The sequence below is a fragment of the Anomalospiza imberbis genome, chromosome 16, assembly GCF_031753505.1.
Source record: "Anomalospiza imberbis isolate Cuckoo-Finch-1a 21T00152 chromosome 16, ASM3175350v1, whole genome shotgun sequence".
Taxonomy (NCBI): domain Eukaryota; kingdom Metazoa; phylum Chordata; class Aves; order Passeriformes; family Viduidae; genus Anomalospiza; species Anomalospiza imberbis.
Window position 1 is genome coordinate 4,590,916 of NC_089696.1, and position 25,161 is coordinate 4,616,076.

The window sequence follows — 25,161 nt, forward strand, 5'->3', positions numbered from 1 at the left end:
TTAATTTTAAAGGACTAACAAATTTAAAAGAGTAACCTATTACATATTGAAATAAATCCCTGGATCATTATAGAAAACATAAAGGTGGTTAATTGAGAAAGAGAATAATTCTTAGTAGCTCTAATGTGAGGGAGAGCTTGGAAATGGTAAAAATTAAGGATTGTAAAATTTAATTTCCAGGTGGCGACCTTAAGATAACAAGGAGTTGGTGTAGGAGAAAGCAAGCTCTGGTTTGTGGAATGTCATATGGGAATTGTTCTTTCTTGAGTAAGTGCAGACTAAAAATTGTGAGTTCAGCCTAGAGAAAATGAGGAATAACTTGTAATTTAGGTGTAACTTTAATGGTATTTTCAACTGTTCTTAAAATTATCAGGATAAATTTATTGGGCATTTTCCCATCACTTAGAATCATAGAATCACTTAACTTGTATCTAGGATTTAGATCTAAGTGTAACAGTTTTGGATCCATGCCTAAAAAGAAGGAAAACAAGATGTCTTCTGTAGAGATCAATTTGGGGATTTCAGGCTGGGGCGAATGCAGAGTACAGCCTTGCATCCAAACAATGGAAAAATTCAGAAATATTGCCAGTTTAAAATCTGAATTCAGAATCTGAATCTTCTTAATGGTAGCTGGACTAAGCCTCAGAGGTCTAAAGATGGTGAATTTTAGTAAAATCTGAATAATTATCTAAAATCCGAATGTCTGTCACATTATTTGTAATAGTGGTAGGTCATGAAATATTAAAGGAATTGTTAAGAATGAATTTATTTTTAGGATTATGTATCTTTAATATAAGTGATCATTATTTTTAATTGTCCCAAATCTTGTCCAGGGGGATGTCTTTTGTCTTGCACTCTGAGGAGAAATAGTTAATTTATCTTTACTGGAATTTTACCTGAGGTCTGAAAAAACTAAAATTATTCTTATCAAAAGGGAATTAGTTGAATTGAAATAAATAGGCAGATTTTATTCTGGTTTTAATGGATGTATATATAAAAATCAATTGTGAGTGTCATTATCTTCCATAATTTAGAAAGATTTGCTGCGAATGATTCCAATACAGCCTCTGCTTTTAGGCATTCAGAGGTAGCTGTATATCCTTCCAAGGTAGCTGTGTATCCTACCTATCATTAGCATGGATATTTCATAACCTGGGACAAAGGCACAAATGAAACTTTTGTCTTGGCAGATGTGCTATTTAATGTGTAAATAACAGATAAATATTTTGGTTCTATTCAGCTGGTCTGTACGGTACTTGCTGCTTCCTGCTGCAGATTTTGTAGCACATTGGAACCTACCTCTGGCATCTTTCAAAATTGCCAGCTGAACACAGCTACAATATAAAGTAACTGGAGTGGGATTTGGGAGTGTCATGAATTTTTAGCTGTTTATATGGTATTTTTATAACTAAGTATTAAATAAGGCACTAACACTTGGAACTCAGTTTAAATGAGCGCAACGCTCAGATCAAAAGAGGAAACACTCTCCTGAAAGGACAGGCCATTGCTTTTCCCTCAGAAGTGATCAAAGCTGGCTTCATTGAAGCTGTGGTTAAACACTGCTGCAGCATCACGGTGCTTGGGTTTCTTTTCTTTCCACATCATTTTGCTGTACCCCCTACAAGGACAGTGAAGGACCTCCTAGAAGAAAGGACAGCGTGTGTGGCAGAATTCCCCATGTGGTTCCATCACATTTGGCTTAAGCATTTCATATTCATACTGAGTCCCTTTTATGCTGATTATACCTAGAGGCCATTAAATGTTAGTAGATACTTTATATTTGCAACATTGAATGCAATACATGGCATGAAATTCTTTTAAGGGGGGATGTTTGACATGGAGCATGAACATATTAAAGTGGATGTACTTCCAGAAACTCATAGAGGTTGAGGGCATCTTTTTTTGCTCTTTTAACTATCAGCTGCTGGCTGTAGCTTATGGCTCTGAGATGGGGCAGATGAGGTAAATTTTAAATATCCATTCCTGCTGTACAGATGATCATATTTGTTTATTCAGACAGTCCAGAATGTGCTTTTAAGGACTTTGCTGAGGGATCTAAATCTGGTTCTATTTTATTCTATTCCCTAGAACTATTTAGGTTGACATACTGGAGGTATGAAGTCGAATGGAAAGGAGTACTGAGCAGAGTCTGATGTGAATAAATTGGTGTGTATTTCTGAGCTTTCACTGAGGAAAGTTCTTAACCTGTTAGAACCTCTTAACCTGTAAGATAATATTTTCTCTGTGGAGAGAGAGAGAGCAGCATGTTTGGAGTATATGTAAAATAGAAGTTCCATGAGCAGAATTTTAGTTTTCAGAGCACACCAGGAGCTGTAACCTGACAACAGGCAAGTTGTAGGTAACCAAAATAATCTCTTTCTTCAAGGAGAAGAGACAAGGATGTGTTCTAGGCAGGGCTGTGGATCAGTTCCTAAAACAGTCTGGAAGTTCTAGAATTCTTGACTTGTTCCATGCCTTTATGGTCAAGAATAGGCCTTCTTTAAAGTGTAGGAAATAATACAGATATACTCAAATAATATATTATTTCCATTTTTTTCCACAGAAGAAATGTAAAATAAAGATGGCCTGAGTGTTATTTCTGTCATGTGGGTGGCACACACCTTTAGACAATGTGGTCATTGAGAAAAGAATTATTATATTATAAATCTTGTTTAGGATTTCAGAACTGCCAGAGTAAGTCCTACAGGGATAAAAATCTCAGGAAGCTCAAAATAGCATTCTACAAGTTAGCCTGTTTTAAAACATTTTCAATAACTTTTGAAATCCCATTCATTGATATTTAAAATACTTAGGTTTGAACTTTTTAGAGTGCAGATGTTGCTTGTATGTGCTGTCAAATGTCAAAAAAGAGAATTTCAGTTCCTGTCTGTAAATTAGTGTTATTGAATCCTACATTCCCATGCCCATGAGGAGCTGTGTGGCCTTGCACAAATCATGAAACCTCTCCATACTTTTTTTCCCCATATTTGAAATGGACATAATATGATTTTTTTTTTAATTAATGTTTCTCAGTATTTTTTTTTTTTTTAATTAATGCTTCTCATCAAAATGCTTCTCGCTCAAGGAATCAGCTGGGAGCATCCTTTTCAGTTTGGTTGAGGAGTGGGCACAGCACCTATTTTTCCAAGCTGGCTTTGGTGTTCCTTTTGAAGCAGAGGAGTGGGACAGGCTGCTGGGAGCTGCAGGCTCCTGAAGCCCCCAGGATGAAGCCCGGGGAGGTGAGAGGCAGTGCAGGGAAGGCAAATGCACTCCCCTGGCTCTGACAGACCTCACATCACTGTGAGAGCTGCCTCTGAACAATTCAGTCATTTCAGGTCTAGTGAAAGTTGAGTAAAAAGTGGATTTTTTTTTTTTTTTTTCTGGTTTGCAGTTAAATGGAGTAAATGTAGCACACTTCAATTGTCATTGAACACATTTTCTTGTGTTCTCCTGTAAATGGTAGAAAGGCTTGATGGGCATTCAGAGGCCAGGAAAAACAAACATGCAAAACACAGGGCTCCAGAAATCTGAACCAGAAAATGCTGTGCTTGCGTTCTTCTTGTGAAGCAGCTGCTCTTTATAACTTTTGCAGATGCCTGCCATGATAGAAAGACATCTTTTAAAGGCAGCAGGAACCACTTAAATCATGTGTATAATTATTTCAATGAAATATTAGGCCAGTGATACAGCAGAGTTCTGTAAGAAAGCACTTGACATGTTCACTTGTTACTGTTGTGTGCAGGTTTTTCAGTTGTGAGGGCGGAAAGGATTTTATGCTTTTAAGCTTTAAAAAAACTTATTCCGGCTTTCAAATTTTAAAATTACAAGCAATATGATTATTTGAAAAATAAAGCAAAGAAATGCAATGGTGCTGTTGCCACCTACAAACCTGAATCTTTTCATGAAAAATTCTATTTCACTTTTTGAGCATTTTTTCCTTTTCCTGCTTGTTGTATGCACAACATTCCCTTGCATCAAGGACCACTAACTTTAGACCTGCCCTCAGGTGATGCCTTGCTCAAGTGTAAGAGTCCACAATTCTCACAGGTGGAGAAGTGCACGCTGTGTAGATAAATAACATTGTGTCACACCAATTTACTATTTTTTTTTACTTTGTCTTTGGAAAGAAAGTATTTAGGGACTTAATCCTGATTGTCTAAGGTAATGCTAGGCTGTTAGATCTGAAGTGTTTCATATTGTTAAAAGCTGCAGTTCTGAGCCCTTTGTTTTTACCTCCAATTCCTTCCTTTTTTTTTCACAAAACCCCATCATAAAGATATTTTGGAGCTCTTTCCAATAAGTATTTATTTCTCTGGTACCTGATGCATTTCCAATTTCACCACTTTTGTATTAAAAATCCTTAAATTTCATCTCCAAAATGCCTTCAGGATATACATATAATACATACAAATACATACATATACATACAAATGCATCAGGAAACCGTGTTGAAGTGGAAAGAAGGTAACAAGCTGTGTCTGAGAGCTCTAGGATTAAACACATCCAGCAGAAATATTTGGCCTTTGAGCCTTTGAACATCCTGTTCAATAACAAAAAGAATGAAACTATCCCATCTTCTCTACCCTGTTTTTATCAGGATGCAGGAATGCCAAACAAGTGGAACGGTTCACTGGTGGAGACACAGTCTGAGTGGTGGGACTTGGCCGTTTTGGTTCATTTCTCAGCTTGATTTCTGAGATAACAGCACCTGCCAACATCAGTGTTGATGGTTTGGTATGAAAGGAAGAGCCATTTCCTGAGCAGAACCAGATTCAGATCATTCAGTATGTTTGCTGTACCATGTCTCAGCAAGAATTTGAGCTGCATTCAGAGCAGTGGCCCTGGTAAATTGTTCCTCTCTTTCAAACAGCCACCATTTCTTGCAGTGTCTTAATAGCAAAATACACATTGAAATCTGATCTTTATAAACTTTGGCAATATTTGCAATGAAACCTTAATGTGCTGCTCTCTCTTTAGACTCATGTTGTATATATTGCATCTCTTTTCCAGTCCAGGTTATTACAACAGCATAAAACTTTGAAGTGGTTAACAGGGATTCAGCCTAACCTGGTTAAAATAAGGGCTTTTTTTTCTTAGGTTTTACTTTTTTCAAGCAGACCTAGTTTAGTCTCAGCCTCATAAATACATCAGGAAACTGTGTTGAAGTGGAAAGAAAGTAACGAGCTGTGTCTGAGAGCTCTAGGATTAAACACATCCAGCAGAAATATTTGACAGAGCCTTTGAACATCCTGTTCAACAACAAAAAGAATGAAAATATCTCATCTTCCGTACCCTGTTTTTATCATCATAGGTACATAAAAGAATATGCATTTTGCAAATTAATTGAAATAGGATCCTATGTGACCTATCTTAAATTTGAGCTAAGCTTGGTGTGTATTTAGGTTAGAATTGGTCACAATTAGAATTCTTGAGAACTTCAGATATATTGAGGTCAGATAAACATGACAAGAAGTCCAGATATCCTTACCTATTTACAGATTTTACTGTGAAGCATAGAGACACAAAGGAATTATGCCTCAAAATGTGGCAGGATGGGATAAGGGTTCCAGCTTTTTTTCTGTAAAGAAAAGTTCCTATTCAATATTTATGAATGAGAGGTGTCATCAAGCTCTTGATTGTGAATGGTGATTCACTGATTTTGTGTACCACTGGAACTGCTTGGATTTCAGGTGTTTGTCAGAGCAGTTGAGCAAATCAATTTCACAAAGAACACGTGTGAGATATGTGCTTGGTGTGATAAATCATGTATGATGAATCTCTGGGAAAATTGTTGTCTTTAAAGTGGATCTCTCTTAGTGCCTCTTTTGCCTCCTTATGGGGCTTTGAGAAATTTCATAAAACTTGCCATGAAATGATCATGGGAGATCCTACAACATCTGCTTATGGCTTCCTCCTCCTCCTCCATGTGAGAAAAAAAATTCTAAACAAAACACACTTATTTGGATATCAATGCTTGCTGCTTATTGAAGTTGGCATGAGATGCTACTGATGCTTCTTCTAGTTTCTGTAGAATGCTCTGAAGTGAGAGCTGAAAGCATAGCTTTTACACAGATTTTATTTTTAATTTTTTTTAAAGCTGTTGCTGGTAACTAGCTAAAGGTTTACCCTTTTATGGTGCTTTTATGACCAGTGTATATAATTTTCTATGAAGATTCCCTAAAGAAAACAAACAAACTATAAAATCTGGCAAAACTTTTTTTTTTAAATTTTGATCCCTAAGAAAAATTATATAAGAGGTTTTTTTCACGTGAATGAGTGAAAAATACTGTAGAATATATTTTAAAATTATTTAAAAGTCATCACTGGAAACAAAGAAGTGGTTTATTACCGTGTTATGATCTATATATATTTAGATTAAATATGTCAAATAGAAATCATTTGTTCCTCATGTGTGAAGTAAGCACACGTAATTAACTGTGAGAGATTTCATCTGTCTGAAAAGATACCCTAATTTTAAGCAGGAAATTGCTTCATTGGAAAACAAGGATTTTTAATCATCACATATAATAAATATAGAGGTCTTAGGCTTTACTAGGCCGCATGGTAAAGGGAAAAATAGAGGCACTTGCAGTTGTTCCTTAAATTTAAATTTAAACTTAGCTGCCCACATAGTTATGGTGGAGCAATGGTAGATCCCCACACCAAACAATGAGAACTGAGCATTTTTTATCAGTCCTCCTGCCTCCCTGGTGCTTTCTCAGTCAGGCTTTTCTTGCTGGGAAAGGTGGCCCCGTTGTTCCCAGGCATGGAAGGGCCAGTGGAGCAGGGATCTGGCTTTTCCCAGGTGTGGAAGTGCCAGTGGAACACAGATCTGGCCATTCCCAGGTGTGGAAGTGCCAGTGGAACACAGATCTGGCTGTTCCCAGGTGTGGAAGTGCCAGTGGAACACAGATCTGGCTGTTCCCAGGTATGGAAATGCCAGTGGAGCAGGGCTCTGGCTGTTCCCAGGTGTGGAAGTGCCAGTGGAACACAGATCTGGCTGTTCCCAGGTGTGGAAGTGCCAGTGGAACACAGATCTGGCTGTTCCCAGGTGTGGAAGTGCCAGTGGAGCAGGGATCTGGCTTTTCCCAGGTGTGGAAGTGCCAGTGGAACACAGATCTGGCCATTCCCAGGTATGGAAGTGCCAGTGGAACACAGATCTGGCTGTTCCCAGGTGTGGAAGTGCCAGTGGAACACAGATCTGGCTGTTCCCAGGTATGGAAATGCCAGTGGAGCAGGGCTCTGGCTGTTCCCAGGTGTGGAAGTGCCAGTGGAGCAGGGATCTGGCTGTTCCCAGGTGTGGAAGTGCCAGTGGAGCAGGGATCTGGCTGTTCCCAGGTGTGGAAGTGCCAGTGGAGCAGGGATCTGGCTGTTCCCAGGTGTGGAAGTGCCAGTGGAGCAGGGATCTGGCTGTTCCCAGGTGTGGAAGTGCCAGTGGAACACAGATCTGGCTGTTCCCAGGTGTGGAAGTGCCAGTGGAACACAGATCTGGCTGTTCCCAGGTATGGAAATGCCAGTGGAGCAGGGCTCTGGCTGTTCCCAGGTGTGGAAGTGCCAGTGGAGCAGGGATCTGGCTGTTCCCAGGTGTGGAAGTGCCAGTGGAGCAGGGATCTGGCTGTTCCCAGGTGTGGAAGTGCCAGTGGAACACAGATCTGGCCGTTCCCAGGTGTGGAAGTGCCAGTGGCGCAGGGATCTGGCTGTTCCCAGGTGTGGAAGTGCCAGTGGAACACAGATCTGGCTGTTCCCAGGTGTGGAAGTGCCAGTGGAACACAGATCTGGCTGTTCCCAGGTATGGAAATGCCAGTGGAGCAGGGCTCTGGCTGTTCCCAGGTGTGGAAGTGCCAGTGGAGCAGGGATCTGGCTGTTCCCAGGTGTGGAAGTGCCAGTGGAGCAGGGATCTGGCTGTTCCCAGGTGTGGAAGTGCCAGTGGAGCAGGGATCTGGCTGTTCCCAGGTGTGGAAGTGACAGTGGAACACAGATCTGGCCGTTCCCAGGTGTGGAAGTGCCAGTGGCGCAGGGATCTGGCTGTTCCCAGGTGTGGAAGTGCCAGTGGAGCAGGGATCTGGCTTTTCCCAGGTGTGGAAGTGCCAGTGGAGCAGGGATCTGGCTGCTCCCAGGTGTGGAAGTGCCAGTGGAGCAGGGATGTGGCTGCTCCCAGGTGTGGAAGTGCCAGTGGAACACAGATCTGGCCATTCCCAGGTGTGGAAGTGCCAGTGGAGCAGGGATGTGGCTGCTCCCAGGTGTGGAAGTGCCAGTGGAGCAGGGATCTGGCCATTCCCAGGTTGGAAGTGCCAGTGGATCACAGATCTGGCCGTTCCCAGGTGTGGAAGTGCCAGTGGATCACAGATCTGGCTGTTTCCCAGTCTCCTGTCATGGAACTGGGACCAGTCAATGCCCATTCCAGTGCTGCTCTGAATGAACCTCTCTCACACCACGTGCTGTGTATAATCTGCTTGGGCATGCACTCACCAATATTTTCTGTGATCTAACAGAAAACAGATAGCTTAAATGATTTCAGCTGTTGAATCTGTTCACTGTTGAGGAATACTCTGTTAGGGTTGGCTGTCTGGTGTGACTGTACAGCTTCCAAAATCTCATGTGGTGGCTGTATTTCTCCATCAAGGTGAAGTGATAGGGCCAGGGAAAGACAGCTAAAATGCATAGAAAATGCATATCTGAAAATAAGGAATAATTTAAATGAAAATCTATTCGTGTAGAAACATTTTTTTTTAAATTAATTTGGTAAATGCAGATGTCTTGCTAATTATGATTTACTCATTAGGTTTCCAGAAGCCTTTCCTACCCTGGTGACCCAGGTCTGTGTAGCTTTCTCTGCTTACTTTGTGTAAAGAGATAACTTGAACTCCCTGGATGAATCCTAAGTAACACTTAAAGTAGTGGGTTTCTAAAGAGTTTTTCTCAGTACATGCTTAAACAAAAAAATAATTCTGAAAAATACCATGTCAGAGCAAGTTCATCTTGCTGGTAAAATTCAGCTTGTTGCCTGAAAACCAGGGGAATGCTGAAAAATGAGCTGTTTTAACAATTCAGTTTAAAGTTTAGTCACATTAATCCTATAGTAAAATGGTTGCTCTCTTGTTCTTCTCATCCCTCTCCTTCCTGGTACAGCCACAGTGCCAGCAAGCTGTGCTGCCTTTCCTAACTGCACAGTCCTTTCCTCTCAGGATGGTCACGTGGCAAGGACTGCAAGTGTTTATCTAGAAAAATAGCATTAAAATGGCATTACATCTTTTTTTGTTTGCCCCTTTTCAGCTCTGTCTTTATAGGGAATAAACAGAGGGGAACAAGGAGAGGAGCCAGCTCCAGGTGACTGGCCAGCTGCCTGTGGATCAGCACCAGAAAGTGCTCCACAGATTGCAATCTGAAACCCATTAATATAATGGATAAAGTCTATGAAGCATTTTAAAACCTCCCTTGCCTATAGTGCTGCATTTTATAAGCTAGGTGACATCAAAAGAATTGGTTCTGGCTCAGACCAACTAATAAAAATGGATAAGGCTTATTTTTATGCTGAATATCAGTAAAAGCATGTGCAGAAGATTACATTTAACATTCTGGCTTTTACCCAGAGCACAAAAAAGTCTATCTTATCCCCATCCATCAGAACAGACTTTGATAGGTTTGGAGACCCCAGGTTTTCATCTCCTATCGAAGCACGAAGCTGCAGCTTGGGCTTACATGGAGATTGTGTGAACAGGACATTGCTTACTGTGTTATGTTTCCTTGGACACTTTTAAAGAAGGGTATCTAATTAGCCACAATGTATAAATAGCCTATTTTGAATTATTGATTCTTAAAGCTGACATAAAGCATTAAATGTTGTGATTATACCTTTCCATATTAGAAATAATGGAAAGAAATGGAAAGTCTGGCTATTTCCTGTAGGCAAAGGGGGAAGAGCATCTTTCAGAGCCCAATAAAAATCCCACATAGTTGTTTTTGTGCCTGTACAGCTTTAATTATTGTTAATTTTTCTAGGTACCACATGTTTATTTGAAACTGTTTTTTTTGGTTCAATAGTCCAGTCTGTACCAGCATTAGCCTCCAGATCTCAACAGCAGCCTGTTTATCCTGATCTAGCTTGCCTGACTGATTCCCCAAAGATAAAATTCACTAAGTGAACTTGACAGATTCCAGGCTGTCTCCATATGGCAGGGACTGGGCTGCAGTTTCTGAAGCTGCCTGGGATTTCAAAGCTGCTCTCACCTTATTAAGATGGCAGCAGTTACATGCAAGGCAAGTTCGCAGGGGCTTGTTTTAATTCTTTTGGTTTCTGCTTGAGACCAATCCATACCATTTTTTGAGCATGTGAAGTAGAGCAGGACCAGAAGGATGACTTTCTTTTCTAAATGGTGCTTACACCAGCAAGGGATCAGAACTGAAAATGAATCTATACCTCAGTTGTTGACAGTTTTTAAGAGGAGTTTAGGTTTAGCAGGTGCTAAATGGACCAGACCACAAGAGATTTCTGAAAAAAGTGATGATACACTGTGAATTTATTTGTTGCTTGGTCTTTGTTCCCTTTTGCCTTTGTGTACTATCACTTATCTGTTGTTTGGGTTTGAGCTGTTAACAAAATAGTTTAATTGTCCTATATTAAAAATGTCAGACCTATGTTCTGGCAATATCAAAATATTGAGCTGAATTGCAAGGAGCATTTTTGAGCATGCAGATCAGCTGAGGATCTTTCTGTACACATTTAAATCTGTTTGTGGCAGACAGCCATAATCTGTCACACAAAAGGGGTTCTCTCAAATTGACTCAATACTAGTGAAAGAATGTAGTGCTGGGAACACATCAAATCTTAGTACTTGTCATTTAAAAAAATCTTAGATCTATTCTTTGATTGTGATTTTTTGTGTGGGTTCACAGGGCTAAAATAATTTACTCTGGTAGGTTTAAGCAGACCATTCTTAAAATCACAACAATAAAAAAAAGGAGTTTAGAAAATGTAGACAAAGTATCATATGTCATTAGTGCTTGTTTATGAAATACAGGCCCTGCAAAAACCAGTTCATTAAGAAATAAGTTTAAATTAGTGTTCTTGCATTGGGATTGATGCAGTTATATTTTTCTAAGAAAATGAAAGTCGAAGTTGAGGTTTCCTGGATTATTCCTGTTCCTGCCTGACATTGTTTTTCCAGGAGCATGTGCATACCTGAAAGAGAGATCAAGAATGAGTAACTTTTCTAAATTTCCTTTGTTTTATCATCTCTTCTTTTCATAGTCCCAAAAGGGACTAGAAGTAATCTGATGTGAGACTTTAAATATATATATATATATATATAATAATAAAAAAAAATTAAAAAGTTAGGAAAACCCACAAACTTTTGGGAGTTTTGAATTTAAATTTAAAGTAACTGTGTTGACTAAGACAAGGAGTGGTGTGTCATAGTATCTCCCTATGTATTTTGTTGTTTCTTTAAGAAATAGTGTGTGGTTTTATTGTTTGGTTTTGGTGGTTTTTTCACAGATACTGATTTTAGATTTTTGGGTTCAGTTATGTGGATGCACTGGGGTTTTCTGGTTATCTGTGGTTCTTGCCCTTGCACCTCTTTCATAGCAGAAAGTGAGGATCTCACTTGGGACCCCCTAATCAAGTGCTACATTCCTCCCTTTTCCAGAAAGAGAAGCTCTTGTGGAACCCCTGTTCAGCATCTTCACAATTCCCATTTTGTCTGGAGCTATGTGAACCAGTTTGTGAAAACTGATTTTTCTCTCAGACATGTCACATGCTTAGAATCATCTGTGTCATTTGTAATGGTTTCTTTATCTTCAGTAATTTGCATTTAGCTGTAGATTAGTTTGTGGTAATAACTCCTTCTTTATTTGTTTGCTGAGGCATTGTTTATTTCTGTATTGTATAGTTGCCAAATAATCCCAGTAATATTTGAACTGGGAAAAACTGGCTTTACCTCATTACTGTTCCTCACAACATTTGCAATGCTCTTATGGGCACATGTGTAAGAAATGTCAGCTGAGTCATTATTGGGGTGGATGTTCTTACAGCAGGTGTTTTAAAGGCAAAATTTCAAGTCTCTGAACAAAAAGAGACCAAATTCCCAGTCAAGAATTTATAATAAGCAAACAGGTGAGCCCCTTCTCTTAGATCTAGCGCAGCTCTCTTTCCTGACACCCCTCTGTCCTGCTGCAGGCACATGAAGGCAGTCTGGCAGGGTCAGGGTTAGTGTGCAGGGACTGCCTTTCAGGTGGAGCCTTTCATGTTGCTTCTGCATGAAAAGGCAGGTGGGTTTGATTTTTAACAATACACCGCAGTCATGTAGTTTAATCTGTTACAAAATTCAGACATCTGCCTTTTTGAGCAGCTGTAGCAGATACATGCAGTGCCTCTTCCAGACTCATGTTTTATTTTGCCCAAACCCATTTTAGATTTAAACTCCACAGAGGTGCCCTTTTGCTTTTCACATGCCTTTCCTATGTCATTGGTATGAATCACTTAATGCTGCAGTTGTACATCTCTCCTGTTTGTGAAGTCAAAATATTTTTTTATTTTTAATTTTCTGTTGTATGGACGAGGCAGTAGAAATTCCTAATACCACTGACATAACAGTAAATTGAAATCCATTAATTGAGTGAACAATTAAACAGCTTCTCTGTTAAACGTGGATGTTAATGACCATGGAATGGCATAAAGGGAAATGATCAGAGCAGGCAGCTGAAGCTCACTCTGTAAACATCTAGGCTGGCTGAGGTGCAGCAGTCTGTGTTTACAGCAGGGCTGGCAGAGGGAGAGGTGTGAATGCTCATCTGCACCAAGGCAAAGTCTGAGTCTAAGCTGCTCATAGGGAAATTTTGAAGCATTATTTGTTTATTTATTTATTTACTTTCCATAGAATCTTATTAGTTGTCTTGGCACTTAAAAGATGGCAGGGTTATACTGAGCTTGAACTGGTGCTGGCACTGCTCAGCAGAGAGAAAAAACATGTAAGAGGTCTTCAGCACCTCCAGGGTAATTTAGAAAATAGCATCTGACCACAGCTTGGAGAGGTTTTTAAATCTTTCTAGGAAGGTTGTTTGAGTTTGAGGTGAGTTTGTTTGTTTGTTTTACCTGGCTGTGATTTTTTTGCGAGATAGTAATAATAAGAAATAGAATAGGTTGGTCACTTTCGATAGTCCAGATTGCCAGTTGCTCTTAACATTTCATTCCCCTGCTTTTTTCCATTCTATGTTATTTTTAGAACGTGGAAGGTTTAAATTACAATTGGTTTACATTCATTTATTTAACATTGAACTGAAGTGGTGCATCTTTTATCTAATAATGACGCGTCAAATATGTGTAAAAATGTAAGAACTGTTTAATAACACAGAACACACTGGTTTAGGTTATATCTTATTTTATTGCCATTGTTTGTGAATGAAGTTACCTATAAACATCACTTTGGCACATAATAATGAGGAGACAGAAATATTTCTTTATTTTAGGATGGCCTAACCTGTGTCTGAACTACAAAATAAAGAAGTTTTGCAATAGATATTGTTTAGGATTATTTGAAAGCTGAGGTTCATGTTTGCAGGAAAGGAGCTTCCCAGGTTATTGTAACATGTTCATTTTAGTGAAATTATTTCAGAGTTGTGCAAGTCTTTATTGTCGGAGTTAGGACAACAACACAAAGGAACGACAAGAATAGAAGACACAAGATGATGTACAGGAAATACACAAACCCCCATGGTTAATTAAAAGATAATCAGGGAATGAATGGTAGCTGCTTTGGTAGTAGGAATGGTTTGCTGAATTTAGCATTAAGGGACCTGAGGACGCTGATTCAGAGTTTGTTTCCCAGAGCAGCCGAAGCCCAGGTGGTTTGTGCTGTCCCAACGTGTAAAGGATGACGTGTAAAGGACACAGGGGATGTGGAGCAGCAGCGGTGGCAGGAGCTGGTGCTGCTCTGCTGGCACTGCTGTGCCCAGGGTGCAGTGGCAGGGCTGGCACAGTCCCAGTTCCTGCTCCCTGTCCAACACCTCCTCAGCAAATACAGCACAGCAGAGTGGAGCAGGCTGGGAACTCATGGAAACTGCAAGAGCCTCCCTGGAATCAGTGCAGCTGCTGGGTGATTGCATCACGCAAAGATAGGCCTGGGAACAGTCTTGACCACTTTTTAATGAGTGGGGAAAATGTCTCATTTCCCAGCCAAGAGCGTGAGTCAGGCTGTTCAGCTCAGTTTTCAAGGAAGAGGGCAGCTCCATGGACTACTTCAAAATGTCTCTTGTTTGAAAAAAACAAGCTTTCATGTTGACTTCTGCAGAGGAATTTTTTGCAGGCTAGTAATCTCAGTTTGGTTCAAACTGGAAATTTGCTCTCCCAGGCTGGTAAGGAGCTGGATTTACACATTTCTGGAGAGCAGTGCATTAGAGACATGTTCTGTGCACAAGAAACTGGCCCAGGTTACCTTCTGTTTTACATTTTTACTTCACTTTTCTGAGGAGATATTAACAAAACAGTTCACTATATTTAGAATGCTAATGGCAGTCAAGTTACGTCAAAAGAGGGATCTATTATTACATTGACAGAATGTCAGTGCAGAAATCAGCTATAACTTGTTCTGCATGTCATTAGCTGGAAAAATCACATGCAAATTTTTAACATTGATCAAAATTCCATTTCTCACTGATTTTTTGCTGTGTTAGACCTAGGACAGAATAAGAAATTTCTCTCGGGTGTATTTTAGTATACAACAGAAATTGCAGTGCTCAAAGCCCGTTTTTGCCTCATGATGGTTTATGCATTCATCCCTCCCTTGGAAATTATGTTTACTTAAATTAGTGAAAGCTGGGTGAGGTCTTTTTACATTTAAAAGAGATTTCCCACATATCTGTCTTTGATTGTCACATCCTTCAGTGTGCTTGTCCAAATCCTACCCACATGCCGCTATGCAGATGAGGCACTCCCACATAGGGAATGTTCTGCACAGAAATCATGGAACGCCTAAGCAGCTTCTCTTTCTTTTTAAGAAATAGACTCCTAAAAACTATTCTAAAGACAGCACAATTCTGCCCACCAGCTGAGGATAATGTAGGGGTACCTTTAAAATATATTGTTATATAAGCTGATAGAAGAAAAAAAAAAAAAGAAGCAAAAATGGCGAAGTTTTGCTGCAGCTTTAGAAAAGTTGCCAGCTGCCTGAGATGGCAGAATAAACTAGTTTAATTCACTTAAGCAATATTCTATTTAAGTCAAAAAACTGACACAGATTTAGCTGGCAAACCTCTCCATCCTTGACTGAAGAAAACTGCAATGATAAGACCAGGGTAAGATTCATTTACTCTTAATACTTTTCTGAAGCATCAGCCATCATTCCATTGCTGGTGAGGACGCTTTTCTCAGGAGCAGCAGGGCTGGTGTGCTGGTTGTGGCTTGATTTGCAGTTTAATACAGCTTTAATTTGCTTTCCAGATTAGAAAAGGGAGCTCTGCTCTGTTGGCCAGTCCCAGGGATGCCCGTGCAGCTCCTCCGCACCTTCACTGCTCCCTGCGCTGGGGTTCCTTTGCTGCCTTCTCATGAAGGCTCTTGCCAGCTGGTTTTTTTTTTTTTTTTCTTTGCAAATGATTTTTGTGTCCTGTTTGGGGAGCAGCTTTGGTTCAGAGTGAGCTCCTGGAGCTCCTCAATGCCTGCTCATGGTGAGAGAACTGTGTACAGGGGAAGTTATAATTCTAGGGGCTATTTGATGATAGATGAATGTAGAAATGTACATCCATTGCAAATCACTATTTTCTTCAAAAATTATGTCTTTTTTTCTATTTTTTTCAAAAAAACAACCTAACTGGAATCTAACATTGTAGCTCAAATATTTTTTAAAACCTTCCTTGTTCTGTTGCAGTTTAAAGCAGACTTTAGCTTAGAAGCTGGATTCTTTTATTTTAAAAAAAGAATTTGTCATATTTTTCTTATATTTTTTTATTAGTCAAGATTAATAATGATAGAGTTTGCTGTTTGATTCTTCATAGTTCAGTGATTGGTTTCCATATGTTGAAATAAGTAACTATTTAAAGCCATCTGTTTCCCTTGGAAGTAAGAATATTTTCATTAGTGTTTAGCATTTGGCTGAGAGTTGAAAAATTAAATTAGTTTCAGTTGATCTTTCTGGACATTATTCAAACAATGTACGGGTTATTTAAAAAGCTATAGGATTTTTTGATTGATAATATTTGAGGTGTTATTTGCATTTGGAAATCAGCTAATTCAGATATTAAAAATAAGTGTGATACACAAAACTGAACAAGAAAGCCTCCCCCTAATTAGCTGAGTGAGATGTAAGCCACGTATAGGCCTTATTCAGGTCTTTTCCTTAAAGGTAAATTTATCTAATAAGGTACTGGCCAAAAGCAATTTTCTATTTCCAAATTATCATCACCAAAAATTAGGAAAGCATTTAGTTTATCTCTCAAGTCAGAAGTTCTGTCTCCTTCTTTCTTTGCTCACGATAATGTGATTTCTCTGCTAAGTTTTGGATGCTACTGATATTCTCTGCTTGTTCCTGGGAAAAGCCATAAAATCCTGAGTCAGGTCACTTGGCAGTCAAGTGGAAGAGAAAACTGCTTTTCTGCTGTATTGTATTGCTTTGAATTGCAAATGTCTTTGTATTTGCTTCAGGTTTTTGTTTCATTTTGTTTTGTTTTTAATCCTGCTGTTGCACTCTCTGTGTTAGAATCTAAGATTTATATTTCTTTGACTGTTTAATGTTTCCTTTCATCGCCTTCATAAATAGTAATGACTAGCTTATGTATATCCAGGGAAGTAAGGCAAAAAGCCCTTGAGTGTGCCAAGTCTGAAAAAATTTAAATTAGTGTATCAAATGTTACAAGAAGAGGAATTAAGGCTCTTATCAGCTAACCATAAGCCCAGAATCTTTTAAATTCTAACAATGGTCTGGTGGATACAGCTAAATCTGCCTTTACGTAAGAAAGACAATAGCAGGCATGTGGTTCAAAGTTAAAGATTTCACCTTAATAAAAGCTATTTAACATATTATTCTAAATCCACAGAAAGGCAAGTTTTTATTCCGAGGTGTAGGTCATTTCTGGCAGAGGAATCCCACACTTTTTAATGAACATGTTTCTCTTTCTCATTTCTAATTAGCTCCAGCACTTTGATTGCAGCATGCCAGCCTTCAACGCTGAGATTTCTGCTGGTAATGAAGCACTCGAGGTGGTATTTAATTAAAGCAGAGTGGTGCTAGGAAAGACCTGAGCAGGGCTGAACACTAATCCTTTTGCATTGCCCAGTGTCCCCTTGTGATTGTGATTGATGAGTTGATTTCTCTTTACAAATTCATTTGCATTGTGTGGCAATACCCGCAGGCAGAGGTGCTGAGCTTTTCTGGATCAGAGCTCCCCATTAAGACAAGCTAATGTGCTAAATGGGCTAGGGCTAGGCTGGAGAGCTCTCCTAGCTCTTAAGCAACCTATTAAATCACGGGTTTATGGTGGGTGATGTGACTCCTCATGTAAATGCTGGTGTTTGTAATACCTTTATCTCTTTTTACCTTGAAAATGCATATCCTACACCCACTATCTATCCTACCCATTCCCTCTTCTATTCATCTCAGTTGTGTTAAAATGATCATGTCAGGTAGTGGCTGCTATGAGGAATGGCTGTAAAGGTTTGGGTGGTTTTTTTTTTTTTTTTGGTGTTTTTTTTTGGGTGTCTTTTTTTTTTTTTTTTTAGATTTATAGAGGTAAAATAACTTGATCAGGATTTTCTTAAACAGATAGACATATTTTCATCCTTTTTACTAGAACTCTTAGTTTCTAACTCGAGTTTGAAACTTCTGTAATGCAGAACTGTTTCTTGTTTGCAACCATAAGGTTGTAGTGGGACTATCCAAGCTCTTTATGCTGTCAGTCTGCTTGTCCACAAAGAGCCATCAGCACTCTGCCCTCAGACATGGTGGGAAAAACATGGTTCACTCTCCTGTAAAAAAATTAGAAGGTTTAAAAAAGTACAATAGGAGACAAAGGCAATAGAGGAAAGGTCCCTATTTTGTCCATATTTTCTTCCAATGGTAAGTGTTGATAGTCGTGTGCAGCAGGGGTCCTCTTCATATGTTCCTTGGATATTATCCCAACCAAGCAGGCATTTTAACACAAGCATATCTACATCAGCTATTTCACTACTGTGTCTAAGCTTAACTAACAACAGAAATAAAAACTATATTTTTATAGCAAAATTACTTTAACATTATACGCATAACATCTATTTTAATATTTGCAAAAAGCCAATATTATAATATATATCTATAACACTGGTGTTCCAGGAGGAGCTGGGATGTGCTCACATCTGACCAGATCTCCCCATCATGCACCTGTGAGCATTTCCAACAGTGAATTTCTACTGTATGAGTGCATTTGCTCTGGCAGCAGAGGAAGCCAACAGTGTCCTGGGCTGGATAAGCGGGATAGTACCCAGTAAATTGACAGAAGTGATTTTCTCCCTTCACCTGGCATTTGTCAAATTGCATCCAAGATATTTGGCCCAGTTTTTGGCTCTCCAATACCAGAAGGAAGGTTCAGCACAGGGCCCCAGGATGTGCTGGAGTACATGGTAAGAGGCTGAGGGAACTGAACTTGTTCAGCTTGGAGAAGGGAAGGCTCCAGTGTGACCTAAGGGCTGCCTTTGTATGCTCACCAAGAGGGTACCAAGAACTAGCAAGTCTCTTCCCAGAGGCATATGGTGGGAGGATAAGAGACAACACATACTGAAAAACTGGAGTGAGTGGTTATGAAGAAAAGCTTTCCCCAGTTTTACATTGGAATGGTTTGTCCGGAGAGTTTGCACAGCCTTTGTCTTTAGTGCTTTGATAAAAATGGGTGTAGTACAAACATGCAAAGCTTTAAAATGCTGTCTGTACTCCAGGCTCTCCTACCACTGCCTTGCTGCCACTTCAGGGGTGGGGTTGGTCCACCTGCCACTTACTCTCCTGTCTCTTTAGTGAGTGGGATCCTCTGTCAGCCTTGTTTTTAGATCAAAGTAGCATTGAACCCAAACAGGAGGCAAGAAATACTTTACATCTATAAAAAATAGCAGCCATAGGTGTACACTTGTATAACCTACAGGGTTACTATTGCTTCTGTTGAGACTTTAGGCAGATTGTTATTTTCCAGTCATTGCTAATCTCTCAGGTCAAGTATTTATTCCTTTTGCAGCCTTTCTTCTCATGTGAGTGAATGTGTGTTTTTCAGCTAGCAAGAGTATTTTTTTTTCTGAGTTCACAAGTACAGTCTTTTTTCAAATTCAGGTATCCCTGTTCACATTTGAACATAAATTGTCAAAATGAATGCTTCTTGCAAACAGAGTAGTTATTGCATATTTTCTTTATTACTAGTCAAGGGATATTCTTGTATATTGTCCTTACCATGTTTTCCATAAGTCTGCTGTTAAATGGAGGGAGCGCCCACACAGATCATTGCAGGAATGACTGTGGAACTCCAAGAAGCTCCAGCTGGATGCCCACAGTCTCCTGGTTGAGACAGAATAAATATATTATGTTACCAGAATTTTTCTATTCCAGTGGAGAACTGGATTGCATGCACTGCACAGTTTTTAGGGTCCAAAAAGCCAAACCAGCTGATTGTGCAGATACATGTAAGGAGCTTCCAAATTTCCTCTGACCTTGCAGAGGAAACATGTTGGGCATTGTCATTTCCTTTATGATCATCTGATTGCAAAGGGCAGTATATTCATAAAAAGTGTCCACATCCCAAAATCTGATCTAACAGTGTCTCAGGAAATAGATTAGTATTGCTGCATCATAGCTGTGCTTCTGCTGCACTGTTCTTGCTCAGATCTGGGGCTTAGAGTTAAAAAGATGGAACAATTTCTGCAAAGCAAAGCCACTGATATGTGAAATGAAGAATACTTTCAACAGAGTGTCTTCATGGACCATACTTATCTCTTAAAAGTGAAATGCACCTTGTGCAGTCTGTGCAAATCTCCCTATTGCTACCAAATAGCTTCAGTGCTTTGCCATTTACAGCAGCATGCAAAAATCTGGGGTTCTCTTTGAATGTAAAACTTTGGATTCTACTGAATTTCTAATCCTGGTGAGGTCGTTCAAAGGAAAGGATTTCCTTGTTTGAAACCCAGCTCTCTGTGTCTGCTCGGTCTGCTTACTTTCTTGACAACATCTAAAATTCCTCTTTTCTTCCATGGTCACTGAGAAAATTGTACTTGCTTTAGAGAGGCAGTTTGGTTGTCAGATGTGGTCCTGCATAATAAAGTATTCTGGGAAGTAGAAGTTTCATACATGAAAAGAGACATTAGTTCTAGATAATTATTTATGAATATTAGTATCTATTCTATTACTGGTTTTCAGAGATCTGTTCTGAATTGAGTTGACCATGTTAGCTGGATTGAATAGACTAGAAATGCAAAATGGTAATACACATACTTCTAAGTATCTTCACCCATTTCTGATTATTTTTTATATTTATGGCAGATATTTTTCTTTTTTTCTCCTGAAAGCATATATGAAAGCTAGTTTTCATCTAAATTCCATGAGGTTTTTTTTTTAAGGCTGCAGTTAGCACAGATCTGACTAATGGTGCATAAATGGCAAATACAGTTGTAGAAGGTTTTGTTAGGGTAGATTAATTATTCCTGTCTAATACTTAAGTAATTTGTATTTCAAAACTCAGTGCTATTTGTGAATGAACCATGGATAATTATTCAATAAAACTTGCCTGAAATTATTCTAAAAATAAAAAAACACCAAACAAAAAAACCCCACAACAAACAAATAAAAAACCCACAACAAGCAGAGATTATTTTAAAAACTTGAAGACCTGCAAGTTACACTGTTGTTGTGGAGTTTGTTGGCATCAGAAATTTGCATTGCTGAAGGGAAAACATAAGTCCTCCGAGCTTCTGCACGGACTCTTGAGTGCTCTGCTTTTAGTTTTAAATAATTTGCCTTTTTGTTTTGTGAAATTCTATTAAAACTCTTTTCACCTAAGGCAATGGGAACCCCCATTCAGGTGAGCTCTGTGGCTCAGGGTGTGTTGTAGCTTGCTAATTTGTTTATTTATTTTTAACTGTTATTTTAACTGCAAAGGTGCAATGGTGTTTCTCTCTCAGATTCACAGGATTTAAGATGTTAACAAGAAAATTCTAGCAGCAAACTATGCTCTTAAATTTCTGGTTTATGTTTGTAAGAAATGGAAACAAAAATAGTTTTAATTTTGAAAAACCAAGAAAGGGATAAAATGGGATTAAAATCAGGGTAGCTTCACCCTTGCTCTCACTTTTCTGCATAGAGCAATAGAGGCATTTGCAATGTGCACTGCTTGAATTGTTTGAACTGATGTCATATTCTCTGTTTAATTGGAAATATTTTATATCATAATTTGTTTGCTTCTGAAGCATGTGAGAGGCCTTGGATTCAGGTTGTTTAACTGGTGTTCAATCTGTGTTGCTAAAATGAAGTTAAAACAATAATTTGAAAATTTTATTTCATAATCCTTATTAACAAACAACATGTTCAGATCAATTTACTATGCTTCATAAGTCTCCACTGAATTTGGTTCTTAGTTTGATACCATGAACATATATATGTGTGTGTGACATTAAAATTTAATTTAGTGTGCATTGCTTTTCTTAATTGATGTTGTTAGTCACTGCAGACCTCTTTACTGGAGGATTTAAATTTCCATTTTGACCTTTTATTAACTGAAACTAGCTGATTTAATTTTTTATTTTTCTTCTTTTTCCCCCCTACTATTCTTCAGAACTGTTGGCAGGGGACAAATGAATAGCTGTAGAATTTAGAAATCTATTTTAAACATGGAACTTTTTTGTTAATACATGAAATCAACGGAGGAGCAGTGAACTCTTTGTGGTTATTTACACAATACATATATGTATTTATATATATACTATGTAAGTTATTATACTTACCCTTTCATCAGGACCAACAAATAGATATTTCCAGGGTTGTGTCAAGTTCCAAAATATATTTTCACACTTCAAATACTGGATCAATTGGCTGCAATGGTATCTGGAATAAATGAGAGCAGATTAAAAAGTACTGTAAATATACCAGTTCTGTAGCCTGATTCTGTTCAGAATAGCTCCCAATTACATGAGATATTTTCCATCAAAGTTTAGATACATGTGTAGGTCATCCCTTGCTTTCATTCAGTAACTTAGGCAGAATTAATGTGTTCCCATGTCAATCTGATCACATTTTGTAGCTACTGTACTCTCAATTCCTGCAGTAAATACTAAAGGGGAGAATCAGATTGGTGTGGGCAGGTGTAGAAAGAGGAAGTAATAAAGAAGGACAACATGAAGAAGAGGGGGCAAAGGGAGGTTTAAAAAATTGGGAAAAGCGAATCAAGAATTCACTAAAAGGCTTGGCAAAACAGACCCCGTGAATTTGTACAGGTGGGTTGCACTTTTTAGGTCCCTATTTTGGATCCTGAATTTTATCCATCTTGTCTTCATGTATTCTGAGGTGGACTGAATATGCCTAAGTGCATGATTGACATATGTGTCACTTAATAGTTTTGATTGCTTTCCCAGAATTCAATTCATGTTTCAAAGTTTTTGTTGTATTTAGTCTCTGGCAGCTGAAAACTGGTTTATTTCTAATGGATTATATAGTGATGATTTTTGGTTGTTGTTCAGATAAGCCATTAAACACATGTAGAAAAAGTGCATTTCAGTAAAAACCTATCCAGTATTGCATTGCTCAGACACCTTTTCCAGAACACAGGCCTTCACATCCCTGATTCTAAATCTGATTAAAATCAGCAAGCATTAGTGAGCACATAGGTTATTGTTTCTTTTTAAATGTGGTTTTAACACATTTAAAAGCAGATGATGACACTGCTTTACTCTCATGAAAATTAGCAACACTTAAAATTAGAACTAATTGCTGTTCCAAGGAAAATGCCTTTGCTGTTACATGGGAGAATGTCAGTAATTGGCAGGACACATGACGCTGTCACCATGAGTTCAGGCATATTTGCTGTGCGTTAAAATGACAGTGGAATAGATCAGTTTGAGGCTATAATACATAGCAAAATTGTTCTATACAACTATCAGAATATTAAATAACAGGAAAAGGCTTCATAAAATCTCATATAATCCCTCTTGGCATGGGTCTATGAGCAGGTATTCAACTTTTTTCCTTGAAGTACACTGATGTGATTAAATTTAACTTGACACAAGTGATGTACTGTACCATGTGATTGTAATATTTAAAAGAAAACCACTTTTCTGACTGAATACCTACTCACTATCAATTCCTGTGTAGCAGCATCTAATCAGAATTTCTTCTGCAGCTAAAATGCAAACACATTTGCTGTGTTCTCCATCTCACTGGGTGCACACTCAGCAAACACAGAACTGCTTCAATATTTTTGCTATCTTATTTAATCTAATGTTCTACTATAAAAGCCAGCCAGTTCACATTGATTATAAACACTTTCCAGGCTATAACTTTTCTCTCCCAGAAGTGGTGTGTGTATTTTCACTAATTCTGGAGCGTGGATGCTGTGGCTGCTGTCCAGGCCCCTGCACTGTGCAAACACAAACGCTGTTGGATGTGGTTGCTGTAGATTAGCCATATGCTTCTGCTTGACATGCCAGAGCTTTTCTCAGTGCTGCTACAGTTTTGGAAATGCCTCTTCTTCCACCACCCCTTCCTTACAAAATAAAATTGTAAACCAGGAAAGGTAATTTTCATCCAGTCCCACAATATATGCTATTTTAAAATAATGTATTGCTCCAAACAATGTTTTTTTTTTTAAGCTGACCAAGGTTAAGCACCTGTAGCACAGGCAGAGACCAGCTTTGCAGGAAGATTTACTGTCATACGAGTATGTTCAGTCTTGTGAAGAAGGTCCACTAGTAAAATAAATCTCCGAAGGAGATGTGCAGGGAGAGACCATATAGATTTGAGACCAGTTTTAGTCCCTGTTCTGGGGGACTGTGGAAATGAAGGTACAGGGACAAAATTGGCTATTCCTTTCATAGTAACAGAAGCTTTTTAGAGATTTAACATAGAACTTGCCAGTCAGTAGAGTCAGTGAAAATCTTTGCTTTGCTATAGGAACTATTAAATGATTTAGTTAATTTTCTTCATAACTGGGGATTCCTTGTAGCACACTATTAATAGATTTTTGTTTGTTTTAAGCAGTTGTGACATTCAGCACTGCTTAGAAGTATATTTTGCTTTGCATAAACACATCTTAGTGCCTTTTTTGTCTCCTCGTTGAGAAGGTCTTTACCTTCCTTCAGTATTGTGGCTTAGGTTGCTGATGACAAACATTGTTGGATAAACAGTTCCTTGGTAATGCTACAACAGCATCTTAACATAAACATCCACTGAAGTATGCAAATGATCTTGATGATAAACAAGCATAGCAAAGTGTGGCTAAGGCAGGAAGCCAAGCTGTCTGTTCCTTGTGCCCAATGATATTTTGATTGTCATTTTAATCTTAGGAGTAAATAACATCAGCAATCATGTTCCACCATTTAATTTCAGTGCCAAAAAAATGAGTGCTGCTTTAACTGGCATTAAACAAGATGGCATTGCTGTGGTAGTTGGTCATTGCAGCTCAGGTCATCTATGTTCCATTGTAAATAACAAAACAGTGGAAATCTTCAAGTTAAACAGAGACTGGAAACAGGCATTCTTTGAAAGTGATGTTAAATACTTCACGTCTAGATTTTTTTTTTTCCTTGAAAGAGCCTTTCTTGTCACCCTTAATGTCTTTGAATTAAGAATGTCTTACTTGTAGCTAGGCTGGACTAAAAAACCTTCCCATTTGTGTCCTCAAGTACCTGAGCAATACATCTGTGGTTCTCTTTTGTTGCCAAACCTTGACTGCATCACTTGTAAGCTCACATTTTGGGTCTGTCTTCATTAACCTTCTTCATAGCCATGTAAGCCTGCTAAGTAACTTCTTTCCTAATGAATGGTTTGTTCTTGCATGCTGGAGTTCTCTTTAATCGACATCTCAATCAGGCAGCTACCTTGGACTGTTTCCTCTCCTGGGTAAACCTTAGGGAGTCATAACATTTCCCTGGATATGCTGAAGTCTCTTTTTCTGAAGCCTGGTTTTATAACTCTACTGATGACTTTCCTGGTCTTCCTCCAAATTCCCAAAGTCAGTCAT

General features: G+C 38.8%; 1 protein-coding gene across 46 annotated transcripts in view; it reads left to right on the plus strand.

Moving 5' to 3' along the window:
- The window catches only part of RBFOX1 (RNA binding fox-1 homolog 1), a 1,156,138-nt gene that overhangs the window by 996,607 nt on the left and 134,370 nt on the right, over window positions 1–25,161 (plus strand). The gene's annotated exons all lie outside the window — the stretch shown is intronic.